This window comes from Arctopsyche grandis, chromosome 6 (assembly GCF_051622035.1).
Source record: "Arctopsyche grandis isolate Sample6627 chromosome 6, ASM5162203v2, whole genome shotgun sequence".
NCBI lineage: Eukaryota > Metazoa > Arthropoda > Insecta > Trichoptera > Hydropsychidae > Arctopsyche > Arctopsyche grandis.
Genome location: NC_135360.1, coordinates 4,228,854 through 4,241,454, shown reverse-complemented (window position 1 = coordinate 4,241,454; position 12,601 = coordinate 4,228,854). Strand labels below are relative to the sequence as shown.

Here is a 12,601-nt window from a genome sequence, read left to right as displayed (position 1 = left end):
AGAGATGTTAATTTGACATTAAATGTCGTTTTGACATTTGTCGTGTAATTTATTTTACAGCCGTGCCAAAAATATTATCCCATTATAAACCAGGGCTATGGAGGAGGGATTGCAATACCGGTAAATCTTCAAAACTTTGCCATTGGTATATATCGGTAAATTTAAAAATTCACCGGTATTTGCCGAACTATTTTATCGCGAATTAAGTACATATGCAGGCATATTATCGTATAATATGCATTTGAATTTTGTTCCTAATGAATTAATTTTTATGTCAGAACTATTTAATATGAGTCAATTGAACTCAATAACTAATTGTAATGATTTGTGTTTATGTGTATATGCATGTATAATGTTTGTATGTATATGGATGTATGTATTGTATGTGTATGTGTATATGTATATGTATATGTATATATATATATATATATATATATATATATATATATATATATATATATATATACGTATATGTATGTATATGTGAATATATATATATATATATATATATATATGTGTAGGTGTGTATGTATGTATATGTATATATGTGTATTTTTATATGTATGTATGTATGAATGTGTATTTGTGTATACGTGGAAGCATTTGTGTATATTTGAATGGTGTACATATATGTTTATATAATTGTCTTTGGCCAGGAAGGCGCATTGGGTTTACCTGTTAGGCCTTCTTGGTGTAAATTAAATAAAAAAATAAAATAAAATAACATTAAAAATCAATGCAAATGGCTTATTGTGGATTAGCTTATCTGGAATTTATTTATTTCCAGTATTAAATGTGGCAATTTCCAATTAATAAAAAGAAATTTAATTTAAAGTTAAAAAGTTACGAGACATTAGGTCACCATATTGATATGAAATATAAAAACATTAACCCAATGGGAAAAAAACATTTTACATTCATAAGAGTTAACAGATAAACCGGTAAATACCAGTTTTCTACTGATACTTAAAACAAACTTATTTACTTAGTACTTTTGACTACGAAATTAACGGATGTATTTCAATTTTATTTTTGAAAAAACAAAAAAAAACGACCTCAAAAACTAAAAACTTTCCTTTTTTACTAACCGCTTATAAGTTTCACATGGTTTTCTACTTTTATCACAAAAAAATTAATAATTGCATCGATGCCGAATTTATCCGACTTCGACAAGCGTTGCACAATGACATAACTTTCATGCCCATATAAAGTGCACGGTTGAAAAGCATGTTGAAACGCGTTAAAGACCGCCCGTCACATTATGCATCATCATTTCAATAAAATTGATAATAGGAAGGAAAATGCGCGATTGCTGTTGATCAGCAAAAAACCGACAAAAATACAAGACCTAAATTTCACCTGCAACCAAGTTAACCCTTTGGATGCCGGACAACACCGATCGACTTATTGCCAACAAGTCCATGGGCCTAAAAAACACCGATATGTACAAAAGTAAATAAGAATACTGCCCCGCTAAGCCTTTTCGGGTAGATTGAAAAAAAAAATGCATTGAACATGGGTCGTATAATTCATGTCATTCATTTGTCAACGTTTATAAAGACTGGTTTACACCAGAAATTCTGAATGTATAACCATAGCAGAATATCCCGATCGAAATCCCCAACTGCTTAATATTTTAGATTGTGAGCATTATTACTAGACTGCGGATAGAGACCGTGCTTTTTCCAGGAATCGGGGCGGTTTGGCTATATTTACAAAGCTAGAGCACAAAAAAAAAGGTTGGGCGAACCTTTTACAACAATTGAACAATAAACGGCGCGCTGTGGATCCGGCCACTAATTATTACATTTTAACAAAATGTAATGGGTTAATACATTAATTAATAAACTTCTTTTGTTTATTTTGCATTGTTGCAAGATATATTAGAGAGTCTAAACACACCTTTATAAAACTCGAAATCCTCGGCGGTAGTTATCTAGGGGTTTGTTTGAATTAGCTACAATTTCTATACCTGCTTTCTGTTGAATTTCAAAATAATTCTAGTCGGAAATGTTGGCGAAATTTTCAGAGTGGCGGGCTTTCAACAGAAAAGACGTCAGCACTCAAAAGGTTAAAATGAGATGCACATTTTCACAAAGACCACCATACCATGTCAATGGAAGTGGGCATCAGCAGCGCCAGCGATTCTCCGGATGCAAATGGCCGCAGCGTCTTATCACCAAAGCCCGGACCCAGAAGGTGCCGCGTATTGTTCAAATGTTGTAAATGCATTGTTAAAGGTTTGCCGAACCTTTTTTACAAAGGATTTACAACAATGGAACAATGAGCGGCACCTTGGCTATCCTACCTCTACTTATCACACGTCGTAAAGGCGATCGTAAACAGGCAGTGTACCTAACTGCATATCAGTAATACTTATTGGATTCATGTGTATTCTACAAACAATCTAACATTGTGGAATCGTATCGTTATCGCCGCTATAGCCGAGATAACTGACTTGATTCGCCACACCGTGTTATCACACATGTACTCGAGACCACTTGCAATAAATAAATGTGTGTGTGTATTCTTAGATGTGAGTTAATTCACAAAACATTGAGTAGACCGTCTACTTCTACTACATACAATAAATTGGTCAATTCGAGACACCGATGATTTCATCGTTTGCGTTACACGGCTATATGCAACTACGACATAATAAAAAAAAATTTAAAATATACTTTCACAATCCGAACGCGGCGCAATATCAGCGATTCCCAATTTTAAATGAAACGTAAAGGAGGTATGTAAAAAAATTACTAACAATGGCGGGAAAATATTGCGATCATTATCGATAGCAACTTTTGCCAAACGTTGCACGGAATGGTTTCGTACATCCACATAATACATAACTAGCATAATTGACTAGTGGTTAGCATATAATGCTTTGAACAAAGTGGTCACGGGTTCAAATCCCACTGATTTATGTTGGCCAGACCTGCGATTTGTGACTCCAGATCGTTCGATTCCTATCAGAGTTTGCCAATTTATCCGATTTTCATTGAAACGGTTCCAACAAAGCAAATCTCGAGTTTTCAGCACTCTCGAATTTCGCTGAATTGTATACAATGCTGCAAATTTACAAAATTTGACCACACATTTATCTGTGGATGTTAATTGATATGTACTTACTATGTATTTTTTAAAAAATGCTGTTGGATTTTGCTAAAATTGTTTAAAAGTGCAAAAAAAAACTATTTTTTGTGGACAAAAGAAACCTATCCGCCGATCTCGGGTTATTACTTACAAAACCTGAATTCTTTATATGATATTGGTCCGAAATTCCAATCCAAACTATTACCCCAAATATAAAAGTTTGACGATATGAATATATGAGAACTTTCTATGACGATTTTTTTTCGTATTTTATCGACTGTAAACTCGTCTATTAATCAGTTACAAGGAGGGGGATGATTATTAAACTCAAAAAAAATCTAACGAAGGTTGCAATTTTTGGAAATGGGGCCGTCGAAAAAAAAAAATTGCAAGCACCTGTGTTCTATATGTACGTATTACAAAAGGCGATAACGTCTCTATGCTACATAAAAAAGTGAACCAAGTTTAAATTCGCACTGATAAAAATGTCAAAAAAAAAATTATCTTCAATTTATATAACATTTCTATAACATTTCTTCATACGAAAGTTCCATTTTACGATAAGGCCAAAAAAAAAATTGCAATATATAACCACGGATATAAATGCAATTGCCGGCAATAACCATAAACGTTCCAGTCTAGGGTTTAATTTGATCACTAAAAAATAATAATGGCAAAAAAGTTCCCATGAAAACGCATGTGTAAAATAATAAGCATTAATCGTTTTTTAATAATCGTCCAGTCGGTTACAAAACATCGGCTTTTGTGTAATATTGCGCAATACGGCGGATACAATGGCCGATCGCTATATCCAGCCTAAAAACGTAAACATTGTGCAAAACATCCAAAAAATAAAGCATAAAGAGGGAAAGGCTAAAAAAAAACGCATTTTTATTATTAGTGAGAAAACAAACAATGCTATTAGTCAGAAGTTTCTCATCTTGAGGTATTATTAAATTAGAATGATGCACGAGTTGGCTATCAACCGGTCGACAGTTCGTTGATGTGTATTATCTATCTTGAGCGTGAAGTTTTATTATTTATTATGCTCAAACTCGTGCTAATTATAATCATTATACTAAAAACTGATGATTTAACGTTTTAACGGCACGAAGGAAAGTGAATGAACGGGGGAAACGGTACAATTAACAACTCAATTAGGAAATATTAAAATTAGAATTAGCTCGGCATATGTCGAAAGCATATGCAATCAAAAAATTGTATGCAAATACATATGATATATATTTATATAGTATTGGAATTTGATTTTCTCCGATTCGTAGGCATCTTTGACCCAATTGAACTCATTGTGATTTGTTCGACCAGTCGAATTTAACATTGGATTGTGATAAAAGTTGCATAAAAGCAGACTTCCCACTCCCTTGGTTCTAAAATTGGATAAGAATTTCCTTTTAAAACATGGGCAATGCGAGAACTTAGTCACTCACATCTTACTAAATGTATGTATATATATATACTTTTCATACCAAATTAGTGGTTTTTCTCGCCAAGGTTGAAATATTGTATACCAGTTGCAAATACATATATAAAAAAAGATAAGCTTTTAATAACCCAACCCACATGATAAAAACCACAATTGATCATGATCATTTTCAGTCCTTCATTTCCTGCTGAATAAAAATCTTTTCCGCTTAACTCGAGCGACCTCCATCTTTAATTTATCAATCCATCTGATCCTCGCTTCTACACTCTCTGGGATCCATTCTATTACTTCCTTTTGTACATTACCAACTTAACCTTTTCACTCGCTCGGCTTTATCTATTATCTCTCAATTTTTATCTATTATCTTATACCTTTTTCTATTTTTGCGAAACATTTCTGCAATGATTTGTCTTTTCTAACGGCCTCTTTCATACACATTAGCTAAAATAAAATGACTATCGTCTACGTTTCCAATCGTTTTGCGCAATTCTCATCCATCTCACCCCGCACATTTTCATAATTTCGTCCATCCATTTTTCCTGCGGTCTTCCTTTTACCCTTTTGCATTCTCTTCAGATATTATCAAAGCACTTATTTTGTCCACCTTCTAGCCACATGGCTCGCCCATTGTCATTTCAGTCTCTTTACTTTATCCACTACCCTTGTTATATTTCTCATCAACGTATTTCGTTTCTTGTCTTTCCTTGTTATACCAAGCATACGTCGTTCTATACTTTTTTTGTGTAGCATCTTGGCGTTCTGAAATCCTGAAAGTTCCACCGTAATCGTTTCAGCGGTTCAGGAGCCCATACGAGACACACAGACAGACATTCAATATTATATACATATATAGATAATCCAAAATATTTTTTAATTGTACTCGAAAAACAGTTTTCATATCAATCAAAGTGCACCACTGGATATATAAGTATTAGTGCTTCCAATCCCGGAAGATTACTTCAGCACCGGGATTGCGATGCTAGGAATTTCCAATCCCGGGATCCCGGTGCTAGCACCGGGAATCAAATGTATAACAAAAAAGGAAATAACTGTTCAATTGCATATTTTCCTATTTCAAAACCGTTCAATTGCATTTTGCAAACTCTCCCGATGTTTCACGCAAAAAATACTACTCATATTGGCGTTCTTGTTTTGAGAGTTTGGCTACATTCTTTAAATTTTAGGTTCGCATCCATTTCTAGATTTCTAAGAGTAAATAAAAGACATCCTTTAATGTAATCAAATATTATTCATTGATTCGTTTTTTACAAATAGTTTGTACCGTCTAGTAATTATTCATCGACAAAAAAGTGTGTGGATAAAAATCCAAATATTGTCAGACGAAAAAATCGAAAGCAAGCTGAAAAGAGGCTAGTAAAAAAAGAGAGTCACTAAGTTTCAGTTCGATAGGACGAACGGTGTTCAAAAAATCCCCAAAATACACTGACGTACAGACACACATACGGACACTCACACAGACACACGTGAAAAGCGGGATCAGTGATCGATTCCGAGTTCGAATCAGTCAAAATATGCTACAAATATCATTGCAGTTGAGCACAATACAGACCGTTGATACGTGGGTATTTCGTGGGAACGGCAAGCCGACGTCAAAACGGGTCAAATAAAACAAATGGACTATATGACTGTCATTGCTCATCCCACCATTTTTTTTCATTATATAATGTTGTTCTTTATGTTTTTTCTTTATTATTTTTGTAAAAATAATATTTAAAAAGAATTCAAGGGATTCATCACGATACCAGAAAAAGCCGGGATTGGAAGCCTTAATAAGTATAGTACAAATACGAATCGCAAAAAGAATACGTAGCAGGTTGGATCTTTTGTGCAACTTGTAAGTGTTTGTTTTTTTTTTTGTTTTTTCTTCAAAGGAAATCGCATAGCAAGCTACGAAGAACGCATCTCGTGAAATAACCGTTACGTGCCGTACTTCGAAGCGGTTTAATTTTTGCGCGAAAGTGACCTTCGAACGATGGACGAAATTTTATTTAAAAAAAAAAATGAAAACAAAAGACAATCGAATAAAATCGAAACGGTAAACAAATGAAGCCGACTAGCACGACGTTTACTGGCACGTCGATTAACGAACGGGAAGAGAGGAGAGGAGAGTCGGATATGGAAGTGGGCATGGACGGTCGGGAGCGGATTTGAGACCGCCGTGTCGTAAGGGAGGAAGGGGTGGGCGAGGTCAGGTCACGGGAGGGGGAGGGGTAGGGGTAGGGGTGGTGGCGGTGGACATCTCGCAGGGCTCGCGTTGCCACGGGCGGGGGCCGAGGGGGCGCTCCGGCACTTATCGGGGGCTAAGTTTAGGCGGGTGACGCCACCCGGCGCGGCGCGGCGCGGCGGCCACACCTCCCGACACACTCGCACTCGCATACACACACACACATACGCGCTCACACACCAATCGATATGAGCGTGTCGTGTCGTGTCGTCTGGGCCGAGCTGGGCGAACTGAACGAATTGAACAATTGAGCAAATGAAGCGAACGGGGCGTCTCCTCAATGCCGGGGCCGGTATCTGGTCGATGCCGGCTTTCGAGCCGAGCTGAATGACAGGTGTTCGGTGTTCGGTGTTCGGTTCCAATTGGAAATGACGATCCGCTCCCTAAAGGGGAGGATGGGGTGGGGTTGGGTTGACGTACCTGTCGGTTGAGCAGCCGAGCGGTCGATTGGTCGAGTGGTTGGTTGGTCGAGAGTAGAATGGTCGGTCGGAACACCAGAACAAACGACGGACGAAACGGAACGAAACGTGACGGTGGCGACGAGCGTCCGGCGCCGACTGCCGACTGCCGGCAGATCCGACGACCGGTGGTGGGGAGAGCGGCGGGAGGGGGGCGGGGGCGGGGGAGCGTCGACGACGGGCGGCGGCCGACTTCCGGACAAAGCCGATTGCTGGCGGCAACTTCGGCGCGCGCATCTCCGCCACCACCCACATTCGCTTTTCACTCTCCACTCTCCACTCTTCTCTCTTCACCGCGCGCATGCTCCCTTTTCCTTTACGCTTTTTATTATGACTCTACTACTTCTGCGTCCTAATTCCGTGCTCTCTTTTTCCTTTCTTCGTAATTCAAAAGAAATGTTATTCATTTTCAAATTCTATTAAGGTCTGTTCATACCTAGTCAGCACGTACCGACTTCGGCAGGTATCCGGCCGTACGAATAGTATTCTCTGGTACATTTTGTATGGGTATATTCATACCAACCGTCACGTTTACGCCGCGGCAGGCTTACAGCAGTACCCGACATTTCCTGTTCATACCTTACAGCAACATCCGTCGACGTATCGTATCCGTTTTTTTGGCCATCGTGGAAATATACACGCGAATTACGTGCCATGAGTCTGCCGCTTTGCTGTTTTGGACCAATTATCGATAGTGACAGTTGACAGCTGTTCAATCTTTCGACATGGTTTTGGCGCAAATATTTAAAAAAATTTTGTCCATCATCCACAAGCTCCTTATACAGTGTACAAAACTCTCCTTCGGTTTTTCTATTGTTTAACATGGGATGCACATCAAAACGCCTCCGTGCTTTTGTATTGCCTTCTTGAGCTTCTTCTTCCAACAACAGCGCGATTATACATAATTTTTCGTTCGATAAACGTCGAAACATTTTTGCTGACTTGTATTCTGACGCGTAGCTACGAATGCACGTGTATGCATTCATATTGCAAGTACTCGACAATACGACGTAAGCAATATTGCGCCGTATCGTCATGGCCTCTAATGTATAAGTAAGCCGATTTTGCCTTGCACCCGGCCAAATTGCTGTAAACGTGACGTGACCGCGACGTGTAGGTAGATATGAATAGAAATGTAATAAAATGACATATTTGAAACGGAGTCGTGCAGTGCTGAAGCCGTGCAGTGCTGTTAAGTATGAACAGACCTTTAGACTTGGGTTTTTATCCAGCAGTATTTATTTTATTTATTTATATATAATTTTAGCTATTAGCTAATTTACAAAAAAAAAATACATTTCAATAACTTATATCTAAAATTCTATATTTAACTTATATGTACTGTACCTCACAGAGGTGTCTCATTGCTCCTCGCAAGAATGCATCCATGGTCTTGATGCACTCAGGGAGGGCGTTATACATTAGTACATCCCTGTGAAAGACACCCCCAGCTGTCTTTCTTTTTCTTACTCTACCTACAACTAAATTATTCTTATTTCTAGTGTAATGATTATGAATATCTCTATTTCTTATTCTATAATCTTTAAAATAATCGGGTAATAACTCATGATCTAACTTATAAACAAACGGTAATGTGCTTAGCTTCAAACTATTATTAATACTCAACCATCCCAGTTCATGTAACATACTTCTAATACTTTTTAATCTACCAACATTCAAAATACCTCTCATAGCTTTATTTTGTAATTTTTGTATTTTCCCTATATCTTGTCCACTAAACAAGTTAAGCGCAGTGGCACAATAAACTACGTGTGGAAAGACAATTGTATTATAGACTAAAACTTTACTTTTTCTACTTAAAACATTTAGTATTGAGTATGGCTCAGTGGTAGCGTGTATGTTTAGCACCGAGTGATCATTGGGTTCGAGCCCGCTATACTGCTGGTTAGACTTGGGTGTTTGTGAGTCCAAGTCGATCGTTTCTTATCAGAGTTTGCCAATTTTATCTGATCATTGTTGAAACGGTTCCTTAAAATTGGCAAAAAAAATCTTCCTACCTGTTGTCACAAATCTTTTGTATTATGTATGCACAATTTGTAAAAATGTATGTAGAAGTCTAAAATCCGCAGACGTCTCAATGGATTAATTCTTAAATTAATTTAATTAATTGTTACTTTCGTGTTCTTCAGCTTCTTGAAATACAGTTATATATAAATGCTGCATTGTTTGTAATTAATTGTCCAGGAAAGCACATTGGGGTCTTCCTGTCAAGCTTTCCTGGTATATACATATTAAAATTAAATTACCGGCCACTAGCGGATCCAGAAAATTATCAAAGGCGGGGGCCCATTCAAATTGAAAAAGTCATTACATATCTAAATCAAAATATTTTATTTTTATTACAATCGAACGGTTCGGTGATTATTCCGCACAAAATGATCCCGCGCACGTCACTAAAATCTCGATCACGGAACATCTGGCACCCGGAAATTCCATCTATCGAGATTTACCCACGTGAAATATCATACTAACGAGAACATTTACCCAATCGAACATATACACTCGCCTTTCCAGATCGCTCCAAAGCGACGAGTGTACTAATACAGACAGAGCCGGCTCGTAGAGTTTCGAGCTATTTGCAAGGCGCTTTGGCGCCTAAAAATATTTTGAAATCTAAAAAAAAATATTTAAATACACAATACAAAATAAAGGAAAATAGTAATAGAGATGTGGAGCAGTGGAGCAACGAGTTTTTGCGCGGAGCAGGAGCGGAGCTGGAGCACAGAAATTTGTAGTGCTCCACGGCTCCAATATTTTGTTTTTATTTGAATTTCATTCAAATTTAAAAATTAAATGAATGCGTTTTTTTTCGTTTTTCAATTTATGATAAATTCAATATATGATGGTTTATTATCCTCGAATCATTTATCATGTGACCCATCGTGTAGTTTAGTTATATTATTTGTATTTAATACGTATCGTTGTATGTATTTCATGATATATTAAATATTTTAATAATAAATAAATTGTCCATTAATAAACTTTTATATATTCTTTAATCACGTACATATATACCTCTATTAATAAATTAAATAAATAAAGATGATAAATAATGTGACTCCTATAAAAACTGTTCGAAGCACGGAGTGGAGTTGAAGCAAGTACTTAGGGGTCGGTTAACAATTACCAGTCAGATTAAATACAAATTGAATACGCACAAATAATACAAATGCACAGCTAGAAATACAATAACAATTTTGGCGGTGGCCGTCACCGCATCGAAAGTCGAAAAATCGAAATCTTTATTACGATGTTCGTTTACCATGCAAACATATGAAGAGCGGGTAGTATATATATCAGTGGCATGCGGTAAAATTCTTATACTTAATTTGCGCGAGCAGGATACAAGAGGAACAGGCTGTTCCTCTTGTATCCTGCCCGTGCACATTAAGTAAGGCTGTACGACAAAAAGAGAGAGAATTTCACCGCACACCACTGATATATATTATATACTAGCTGTATTACCCGGCTTCGCTCAGTGTTTATAATATAAACCGCTTAAACATGACTAAGCTAATTTAATTAAAAAAAAAAAAAAAATTTAAAAAATTAAAAAAAAAATTAAAAAAAAAATCAAAAAAAAATCAAAAAAAAAATCAAAAAAAAAAATCTAAAAATTTTTTTTAAAAAATCAAAAAAAAAATCAAATTTTTTTTTTTGCCTTCTAGGGCTTCGCCCTCGGCACCCCCCTGAGCCTTTGCCTTCTAGGGCTTCGCCCCTCCACGCCCCATGAGCAATTGCCGTTTAGGGCTTCGCCCCCATGATCAGTTGCCTTTTAGGGCTTCGCCCCTCCGCGCCCCCATGATTCAAAGCCGTCTAGGGCTTCGCCCCCCTTAGTTAATGCCTTTTAGGGCTTCGCCCCCCGCGCCCCCAAGATTAAATGCCGTTTAGGGCTTCGCCCCCCTTAGTTAATGCCTTTTAGGGCTTCGCCCCTCCGCACCCCCATGATTAAATGCCGTCTAGGGCTTCGCCCCCCCTAGTTAATGCCTTTTAGGGCTTCGCCCTCCGCGCCCCCAAGATTAATTGCCGTTTAGGGCTTCGCCCCCCTTAGCTAATGCCTTTTAGGGCTTCGCCCCTCCGCGCCCCCATGATTAACTGCCGTTTAGGGCTTCGCCCCCCTTAACTAATGCCTTTTGGGGCTTCGCCCCTCCGCACCCTCATGATTAAATGCCGTCTAGGGCTTCGCCCCCATGATCAGTTGCCGATAAGGGCTTCGCCCCTCCACGTCCCCATGGTTAAATGCCGTCTAGGGCTTCGCCCCCATGATCAGTTGCCTTTTAGGGCTTCGCCCCTCCACGTCCCCATGGTTAATTGCCGTCTAGGGCTTCGCCCCCATTATCAGTTGCCTTTTAGGGCTTCGCCCCTCCGAGCCCCCATTATTAAATGCCGTTTAGGGCTTCGCCCCCCTTAGTTAATGCCTTTTAGGGCTTCGCCCCTCCGCGCCCCCATTATTAAATGCCGTTTAGGGCTTCGCCCCCCATAATTAATGCCTTTTGGGGCTTCGCCCCTCCGCACCCTCATGATTAAATGCCGCCTAGGGCTTCGCCCCCCTTAGTTAATGCCTATTAGGGCTTCGCCCCTCCGCGCCCCCATGATTAAATGCCGTCAAGGGCTTCGCCCCCATGATCAGTTGCCGTTTAGGGCTTCGCCTCATTAGGCTGCGCCCCATGGGGCTTCGCCCCATGAGGCTGCGCCCCCTTCGGGGCCCCATGCGGCTAAGCTCCATAAGGCGGCGCCCCATAAGGCGGCGCCCCATAAGGCGGCGCCCCATAAGGCGGCGCCCCATAAGGCAGCGCCCCATAAGGCGGCGCCCCATATGGCGGCGCCCCATAAGGCTGCGCCCCATAAGACAGCGCCCCATAAGGCTGCGCCCCATAAGGCGGCGCCCCATAAGGCAGCGCCCCATAAGGCGGCGCCCCATGAGGCTGCGCCCCCCTGCGCCCCCTTCGGGGCCCCATGGGGCTGCGCCCCATGAGGCTGCTCCCCCTTTGGGGCCCAATGAGGCTGCACCCCCTTCGGGGCCCCATGAGGCTGCGCCCCCTTTGGGGCCCCATGGGGCTGCGCCCCATGAGGCTGCGCCCCCTTCGGGGCCGCATGCGGCTAAGCTCCATAAGGCGGCGCCCCATAAGACTGCGCCCCATAAGACTGCGCCCCATAAGACAGCGCCCCATAAGGCTACGCCCCATGAGGCTGCGCCCCCCTGCGCCCCCTTTGGGGCCCCATGGGGCTACGCCCCATGAGGCTGCGCCCCCTTTGGGGCCCCATGGGGCTGCGCCCCATGAGGCTGCGCCCCCTTGCGCCCCCTTCGGGGCCCCATGTGGCTAAGCTCCATAAGGC

General features: G+C 40.2%; 2 protein-coding genes across 5 annotated transcripts in view; both read right to left on the bottom strand.

Moving 5' to 3' along the window:
- hts (adducin 1-like protein hts) overlaps positions 1–7,490 on the bottom strand; it is a 43,271-nt gene extending 35,781 nt beyond the window's left edge. Inside the window, exon 1 of one of the 3 annotated variants that reach the window (XM_077433122.1) lies at positions 7,206–7,490. The gene's annotated coding sequence lies outside the window, so the exon portion shown is untranslated. Of the gene's footprint in view, positions 1–2,109; positions 2,456–7,205 lie in introns of those variants that run through there. The other 2 variants (XM_077433123.1, XM_077433121.1) reach the window with 2 other exon arrangements.
- Positions 1–12,601, bottom strand: part of LOC143913612 (uncharacterized) — a 374,023-nt gene that overhangs the window by 90,461 nt on the left and 270,961 nt on the right. The gene's annotated exons all lie outside the window — the stretch shown is intronic.